Source organism: Camellia sinensis, chromosome 3, assembly GCF_055761805.1.
Source record: "Camellia sinensis isolate YWXY chromosome 3, ASM5576180v1, whole genome shotgun sequence".
Taxonomy (NCBI): Eukaryota; Viridiplantae; Streptophyta; class Magnoliopsida; order Ericales; family Theaceae; genus Camellia; species Camellia sinensis.
In genome coordinates this window covers 15,007,711-15,016,595 of record NC_138963.1, presented here as the reverse complement: position 1 = coordinate 15,016,595, position 8,885 = coordinate 15,007,711, and positions in this window count along the sequence as shown.

Here is an 8,885-nt window from a genome sequence, read left to right as displayed (position 1 = left end):
TAATGTGATCCACTCAAGGGTCAACGAGAACGAAGTCAGAGGAGAGACCCAGAGGGTAAGGCATTTACAGCATGTCTACCAAATCGGGGAAAAAGACCTTGGCCTAAAGAAAGCCAAGGACCAATGATAACCTTCGCTGAAGCCGACCTAGAGATGGTCCAGCATCCGCATAATGATGCCTTGGTAATATCCCTCCAGGTTGGGGAATGCCAAATAAAACGCATCCTAATAGATCAAGGCAGCTCTTGTGACATAATGTACGTCAGATGTTACAAGGAGCTAGGCCTTCATCCTGACGACCTGGAACAATCCAGCAACCCTATGGTCGGCTTCAATGGAACGCCGACATGGCCACTGGGCGCAGCAAGCGTGGAAGTACAAGCTGGTACTAAGAAGATCAAAACAGAATTTATGATAATTGACACACCTTCACCATATAACATCATCTTGGGAAGACCATGGTTGCATGCAATGGGGGCAGTTCCCTCAACATTGCATCAACTACTACGGTTCCCCACAGAGCATGGAATTAAAGAAATCAGAGGAGATCAACTGCAAGCAAAAAGTTGCTCCATGGCAGCAACAAAGTCCACTTGCAACATTCGAAAGCCAAAAGAGGCAGAGATTGAAGACGAGGACATGGAGGTCCTAGATGATGTCGGCAAGGAGCCAACCGAAAAGAGTGAAGAGACACTAAAGAAAATCCTAGTCCAGGAGGGCAACGAAGAACGTTTCTTTCTTCTCGGTTCAGGTTTAGCCGAAGAAGAGGAAAAAGAACTGGAAGATTTTTTGAGAGCCAACATTGAAGTGTTCGCCTGGACACCTTATGAAATGTCTGGCATTGACCCCGAGGTCACTTGCCACAGACTGAATGTCGACAGGTCGGCAAAACCTGTGATTCAACGAGCCAGAAGACCGACGTTGATGCACGTCGAAGCAGTAGAAGAAGAAGTAGACAAACTTCTGGAGGCCAGGGCCATCCGAGAAGTTCACTATCCGACATGGCTGTCCAACACAGTAGTAGTGAAAAAGAAGAACGGTAAATGGAGAGTCTGTGTAGACTTTACCAGCCTCAACAAAGCCTGCCCCAAAGACAGCTTTCCTCTACCCAAGATTGACCAGCTAGTAGATGCAACTTCGGGGCACGAAAGGATGAGTTTCTTGGATTCATACAGGGGGTACCACCAGATTGCCATGTACCCACCAGACGAGGAGAAAACTACGTTCATCACCCCTAAAGGCTTGTACTGTTACAAGGTAATGCCTTTTGGGTTGAAGAACGCAGGAGCAACTTACCAAAGGTTAGTAACAAAAATGTTCAAGCACCTGATTGGCAAAACGGTACAAGTCTACATTGATGACATGGTCGTGAAGACCAAAGAATCTAAGGGTCATCTTGCCGACCTAAAAGAGGTCTTTGATATACTCAAAACATACCGGCTCCGACTTAACGCATCAAAGTGCGCGTTTGAAGTTGGATCAGGCAAGTTTTTAGGGTATCTGGTAACGAGAAAGGGCATTGAGGCGAGCCCAGACCAAATCAAGGCCATCCTAGAGCTACAGAGCAACGTCGGCGAAATAGGTTCAGATACTTACTGGAAGGGCCGTAGCCCTAAACAGATTCATCAGCAGAAGCTCAGATAAATGCAGACCCTTCTTCAACCTGGTGAGAAAAGCTACAGACTTTCTGTGGACAGAAGAATGCGAAGCCGCTCTAACCGACCTAAAGAAGTACTTGACCACAACTCCGGTTCTTTCCCATCTAGAACCAGGGGAAGAACTGTATTTGTACTTGGCAGTGTCAGAACACGCAGTAAGTGCAGTACTAATCCGAGAAGAAAAAGGGGAACAAAAGGCGGTTTACTATGTAAGTAAAACCTTGGCCAGCGCAGAAACAAGGTATCTACCACTGGAGAAATTAATGCTTGCCTTAGTAATGGCTTCAAAGAAGTTGAACCATTATTTTCAGGCGCACAAGATTGTGGTCTTAACAAAGCACCCACTGAAGTCCTTGTTACAACAAGGAGACTTAACAAGAAGGATAGCAAGATGGGCAGTGGCCCTGGGCCAATATGACCTGGAGTTCAGGTCGAGAACAGCAATAAAGGGCCAAGTTTTGGCCGACTTCGTGGCAAAATTCACCCCAGAAACCATGGAACATCGGGCTCCGTTGAGCCGAGATGAGCAACATCCCAGCAAGCAAGGAGAAGCCCAGCTAAAGGCAAAAGAACAAAGGAAAGAAAAACTCAGACCCTGCAGCATCTACATCGGCGATTCATTCAGACTTTTCGTCGATGGAAGTTCAAACCGTTAAGGAGCGGAGGCAGGAGTACTGCTGATATCTCCTGATGGAGAAATAATAGAACAGTCCATCCGTTTGGGGTTCAAGGCCTCAAACAATGAAACGGAGTACGAAGCATTAATTGCAGGGCTAAAACTGGCAGCAGCAGCAGAAGCAGATGAGGTAATAGTTTTTTGTGATTCACAACTTATTGTTAACCAGTCAACAGGTGAATTTGCAACCAGGGACGAAAGGATGTCGACATATGCAAAAGAAGTCATTAGATTAGCAACTCTATTTCAGAACTGCCGATTACTCCAGGTTAACCGAGATGACAACACCCACGTCGACGCGTTGGCTTACCTGGCAAGTTCAATTCAGACTGGAAAAACAAGAACAATTATAATCGACTACATGTCGGGCCCGAGCATAGGACCAGAGAGCACAAAGCAGTAAGCAATGTGTGTGGACATGGGGCCAAGCTGGATGGATGCAATTATCGCATTCCTGAAAGAAGGAAAATTGCCAGAAGATCGTAAGGAAGCACACAAAGTCAGATTGAAATCTGCAAGATTCTGTCTGACAGAAGATGAACATCTTTACAGAAGATCCTTCACTGGACCCCTTTTAAGGTGCGTACACCCTTTGCAAGTTGAAGATTTCCTTTATGAAATCCATGAAGGAATTTGTGGAAGCCACGCTGGGGACAGATCATTAGCCCACAGGGCCATTACTCAGGGGTATTGGTAGCCCTACATGCAAAAGGATGCTGAAGCCTACGTAAAGAAGTGTGAACAATGCTAAAGGTTTGCACCTTTGATACATCAGCCAGCTGTTGACCTGAACCCAGTATCCAGCCCTTGGCCGTTCGCCCAATGGGACATGGATCTGGTTGGGCAACTTCCCCAGGCAACTGGGCAAAGAAAATATTTGCTGGTAGCAACAGACTACTTTACAAAATGAATAGAGGCAGAACCTCTTGCCAAAATCCGAGATGTGGACGTCAAGAACTTTATATGAAGGAACATCATCACCAGATTTGGGATTCCAAGAGCAATAGTTGCCGACAACGGAACACAATTTGACAGCAAACTCATCAAAAACTTTTGTGCAAAATTCAAGATCAAGAATTATTTCTCAACACCAAGTTTTCCCCAAAGTAATGGGCAAGCAGAGGCATTCAACAAAGTAATTCTGGATGGAATAAAGAAAAGACTGCAGGCAGCAAAAGGAAAGTGGGTAGACGAGTTACCCAACGTACTTTGGGCATATCGGACTACACCGAGAAGATCAACAGGAGAATCCCCCTTCGCCATGGCTTATGGCACAGAAACAGTCATCCCATTAGAGATCGGCATACCAAGGATCAGAACCCAAGGAGTAGAGAACGGCACCAATGACGTACTCCTAGCCCGAGATCTGGATCTTTTGGAAGAACGAAGAGAGAAAACTGCAATTCAGCTTGCAGTATACCAACAACTTGCCAGAGCTTACAACAAGAAGGTCAATCCAAGAGATTTTCAAGTCGGCAACCTAGTCTTGAGAAAGGTCGTCGGGAACAAGAAGGATCCCAAAGAGGGCAAGCTTGGCCCAAACTGGGAAGGACCCTACAGAATTACTTCAGTATTATGCAATGGAGCTTATCGGCTTGAGGACAATGAGGGCAAAGCATTGCCCAGACCTTGGAATACTTGTAATTTGAAATTTTTCTATCATTAGATGTGCATCATTTTTTGGCCGATATCATCAATAAAGTCTTTTTAGAATTCTTTCAACACATATGATTGACGAAATTACATATTGGTGTTTTTGGAAACATGAATAATGAGAACCCAAGTAGAACTCAGGTTCACATTGGGGGCAGAGAGAAGACAGCGACACTTAACTCACTTGTTGAAATTTGTAGCAATTTACAAGTTGGAGTGAAGCTGATTCCTTATCTTCACTTGTTGAAATTTGTAACAATTTACAAGTCGAAGTTAAGCTGAGATAATTCCTTAATTCACTTGTTGAAATTTGTAACAATTTACAAGTTGGAATTAAACTGATTCCTTATCTTCACTTGTTGAAATTTGTAACAATTTACAAGTTGGAGTCAAGCTGATTCCTTATCTTCACTTGTTGAAATTTGTAGCAATTTACAAGTCGAAGTTAAGCCGAGATAATTCCTTAATTCACTTGTTGAAATTTGTAGCAATTTACAAGTTGGAATTAAGCTGATTCCTTAATTCACTTGTTGAAATTTGTAGCAATTTACAAGTTGGAATTAAGCTGATTCTTTATCTTCACTTGTTGAAATTTGTAGCAATTTACAAGTTGAAGTTAAGTTGATTCTTTATCTTCACTTGTTGAAATTTGTAGCAATTTACAAGTCGAAGTTAAGCCGAGATTACTGTTTCTCTTCACTTGTTAAAATTTGTAGCAATTTACAAGTAGAAGTAAAGACGAGGTTATAGTTTGCACACTTATAGCAATCTACAGGATGATCCAGCCAAACAATATGCTTAACACTTGTTGAAATTTGTAGCAATTTACAAGATAATGTTAAGCCGACATGTGATCATCTGTTGAACTTTGCAGCAATTTACAGGTTGAGGTAAAAGCTAAGTATATTGTTTAAACACTTGTTGAAATTCATAGCAATTTACAAGTAGATCGTTGTTATAACTTGAAGAAAAAATTACAGTATATATTAACACTTGTTGAAATTTGCAGCAATTTACAAGTAGGTTAGACCGAGATCGCTGTTTAAATACTTGTTGAAACTTGGAAAACAGTTTGCAAAATTGACATTAAAACAATATATGTTTTACACTTGTTGGAATTTATGAAGAGTTTACAGATCTGTATCTTGCCGAAGTGAAGTTGGACGTTATTTCACCCGAGGTGCGTAACCCCGAGAAGATTATACAAAGAAAGCAAAATGGAAAGGCATGCAAAAAATTCTAAGTATAGAACTATGCAGAAGCAATCAACAGAAAATCACAAAGATTGAAATATCTATAGAGAAAACAGTTACAATTACATATTGAAGAAGGCAATACGACCTACCAGAAGTAAATCGTTTTTACAGGAAAAGGCACATCGGCCATACAAAGAAACTTATATTGTCCAAAAAACAAAAAAATGCAAAAGACATGGAAGTTATGATTCTTCAGCATCAGGAGCAGTTTGAATTTGGACCTCGACGGGTTCTTGAAAAGCTACTTCGGCAACCTTCTCGGCCATGATCTCGACATCAATTTCGGCAAGTGTTTGATTAAGACTATCATCGGTAGGAGGGACATCAGATGATGCTTGTTCAGGAGTAGCCTCCTTAATAACCTCTTCATCCTCTTCGTGAGTCAGGTCTAGGATTTGATCATCCTGAGGAAGAGATTGGATCTCACCAGCGTCCTTGGGCTTCCTTACTAGAGCATCACCGTCATCGTTATCCTCATCTTCGGCTTCAGGCTCAGACTCAGATTCTTCTTCAGCCTGACTTGGAGGTGGAAGAGGAGGAAATGGGAGAGGAACAACTTCAGCATTACGCAACGGCGAGTCATCTGGGATGTTGAGTTTTTTGGCAAGGGCCATCCAACCAAGGAAGAAGCCCCTGTTGCATGCGTGCTTAACTTGAAGTTTGTAGTCCTCAGTGACGTCGGCCATGCCCTGGGCATAGGCCTTCTCATCAGCTTTTTCGATTTCGGTTTTTTTTGTGGCCAGAGCTTTTTGAAGCTCTTTCTCAGCCTGAGCCATTTTCGATTTAAACTCCTCATTTTCAGCTTCAGCAACTTTTCTAATAGCCTCAGCAGACTCCGCTTTTTCTTCGGCTATTTGCTGGGCCTTAGTAGCAGCCTCGGCCTGATCTTCCAATTTCTTCATCTTTGATTCAAAAGATTTACTGTCCTTTTTTAGGGTAGAAATCTCCCTCTTCATGTTGACCACTCTTTGTCGATTTTCAAAAGATTACATCGAAAATGAATAGGCGTGCTGGATGGCCTGAACGAGAACAGAAGTGTTAGAAAATCTTCTAAGTATGAAGCAGAAAGAAAAGACAAAACAAGAAACACTTACTTGAACGGAGTGCTGGAGCATTAGCGCGTAGTTTTCGTACTCGCTGTACCCAGCATTTCGCTCCAGATCGCTTGGAAGGAGAAGAGTAGTACTGAGGGCGACACCGACATTAATGTCGTCGGCACTCTCAGTTGACATAATTGGCCTATCCTCCAAAGTCAACTTTGGTGCCCAGGGGACATCGGGTTTCTTGGACCCCGAAGTTGTAGCTGAGGCAGACCTCGGCTTCTTTGATTGGGTGGACTCAGAGGGCTGGGTCTCGGCAGACCTTTTTGCAGGAGCAGAAGAAGTCTTCTTACTCTCAACCAATTTTGAGATAGGCAAGCTATCCTCAGCCTCAACAGCCTTGGCCTTAGGCTGGGCCTTCTTGATTCTTTTTGGCTTCGGTGGGGGCATTGGTTGGGATAGTACAGCATCAACATTAGTCGGGAGGTCGGCAAGGAGATTTTGGGCAATTGGCTTTGCACGACCCATTTCGGCAGTTTTGACAAGGTGTCGCCGGCGTTTCTTTCTGGTATTGGGATCAAGTATGGGGCCGAAGTGGATGGTTGATTGGTTGGGTCAAATGTGGACTCTTGATCTGTTCGGGATGAAGAAGCGGTTATAGTTGTGGCAGTAGGAGGAGAGAGGCTCTTCTTCTTTTTCTTCGGGACGTCGGGCAATGTGGATTTGTATGTCGGAATAAAGTTTAGTAACAGGGGAACCTTGCGCTTGTGAATTGGAAGTTCTAGAAACTTCTTTAAATCTTTTCCAGGGAAGAAGGATTGACGAAAGTTTTTGGATGGCTGATGAAGATCTGCAAGACAAACAAACCAACATTAGAAACAGACAGAGCTTTGAAAACTTGGAAAAGAAACAACTAAGTATTGGCACTGGGCTCTTACCCGTGCCCTCTTTAACTGTTCGAGGAAGAGGGTAGAGGTGAACATCTTCGTCTGGGCCAAATTCCCAATTTCCCGAAGCAATGACAAAGTCATCCCCGGCTCCCTTGTTGGAATCCGGGAGGTCGGCTACAATTTTGAACTCGGTAGACCTCGGCTTGAGGTAGTAGACATAACCTCTTTCCTTCAGGTTAAGGGGGCACATGGTATAACAAAATTGGATATCAGCAAGGGTGATCCTAACGTTCTCTTGCCTAGCCAGGGCTATGATACCATTAATCACTCGATAAAAGTTGATGGTAAGTTGCATAGGGTTCAACCTATAGAAGTGGAGAACCTCGTGAAAGAGGGAATTGAGTGGAAGCCGGAGTCCACATTCAGTAAAGGCTACAATAGGAAAGGGCATCGTATGATCTGTGGGCATGATGGAATCACCATCCCCAGCTAGCCTAAGGTGAACATCGACTGGGATGGAGAACTCCTGCCTAAAGTATTCAAGTTTTGTTGGGGAATTTACTCGATGTCTCCACATACCCATAACGTCGGCCTAAGTTCAGAAGGCTGTGTTTCAAAAGATAGGTGTTTCAAAAGGGTTGCTAGAACCTCGGTTTCAAAACCTGGGTAAGGACTGGTAAGGTTTGTTTCAGTTTTTCCTAAAGATTGAAGGTTCTACAGACAAATCCCAAACCTAAAATTATAAAGACGAAGATCGAGGGCACAGATCTGGTAAAAACACAAAAAACAGAGAACAAAAGCGAAGTTTCAGAGACAAGAACAGGGATGGGCTCTCAAGAACACGAAGAATACAAAGGGTTAAGGGCCAAGAACAGTGGTGAAACAATCCAAGTGTTCATAGCATGTGAAAAATCATGAAATAAGACGCATTCAGGTGAATGATTCGCAAATAATGCCTAAGAAGAATAGTAATCACAAGAAACTCCAGAACTGATCAAGAACTGAAAAAAAGGGGTTAAGGGGGACCAGTTGCTTACCAGATAAAGTGAAGCCGGAGCAATATTCGCCAAGATCAGACGGCAGTTGAAACAGTGGCAAAAGCTTCGCAGGAATGGAAGAATAAAGACGATCGCAGAATTTGGGGCTTAGAGCAATGATAGATTCGAAGAATGCTAAAGCTTTTAGAGGGAGAAAAAGTAAGAAGTCAGAATACAGAAAGTGGAGAAAGGAAGAAGGAAAGAAGTTTTGTAAAAAAATTTAAAACGGCGGCAAAACAGGGCATTTATTGTGCCTGGAGCACCGGATACGTCAGACGGCGCAGATGAATAAAAGATAGCTTTCAGGCGCGTCATAGACACGGGCCAATGAAGACAGAGCACGTGAAAGGAACGGTTAGATGTGCATGACAGCTCATGCGCGTGGTGGAGTTCATTTGGATTCTTGTTCTCTGAAGAGAACACATCGGCTTGAGAATGCATTACCTAGGCCAAACAGTTTTTGAACCACTATGCAGAAAGAAATATTGATATAGGTTCCATCACCTCAGAATGCCGAGGTAATAGAACCTAGGGGGCAGTTGTGGAGATATATTTCTTGGGTACCAACACGTGGCATGGCGACGCCGACGTGTCGTGGAAATTACGCCGAGGTGATCTCGGAGTTGCCGAGGTTATCTCCGAAGATATCGGAATCCGAGATAAGCGGATAAGGGA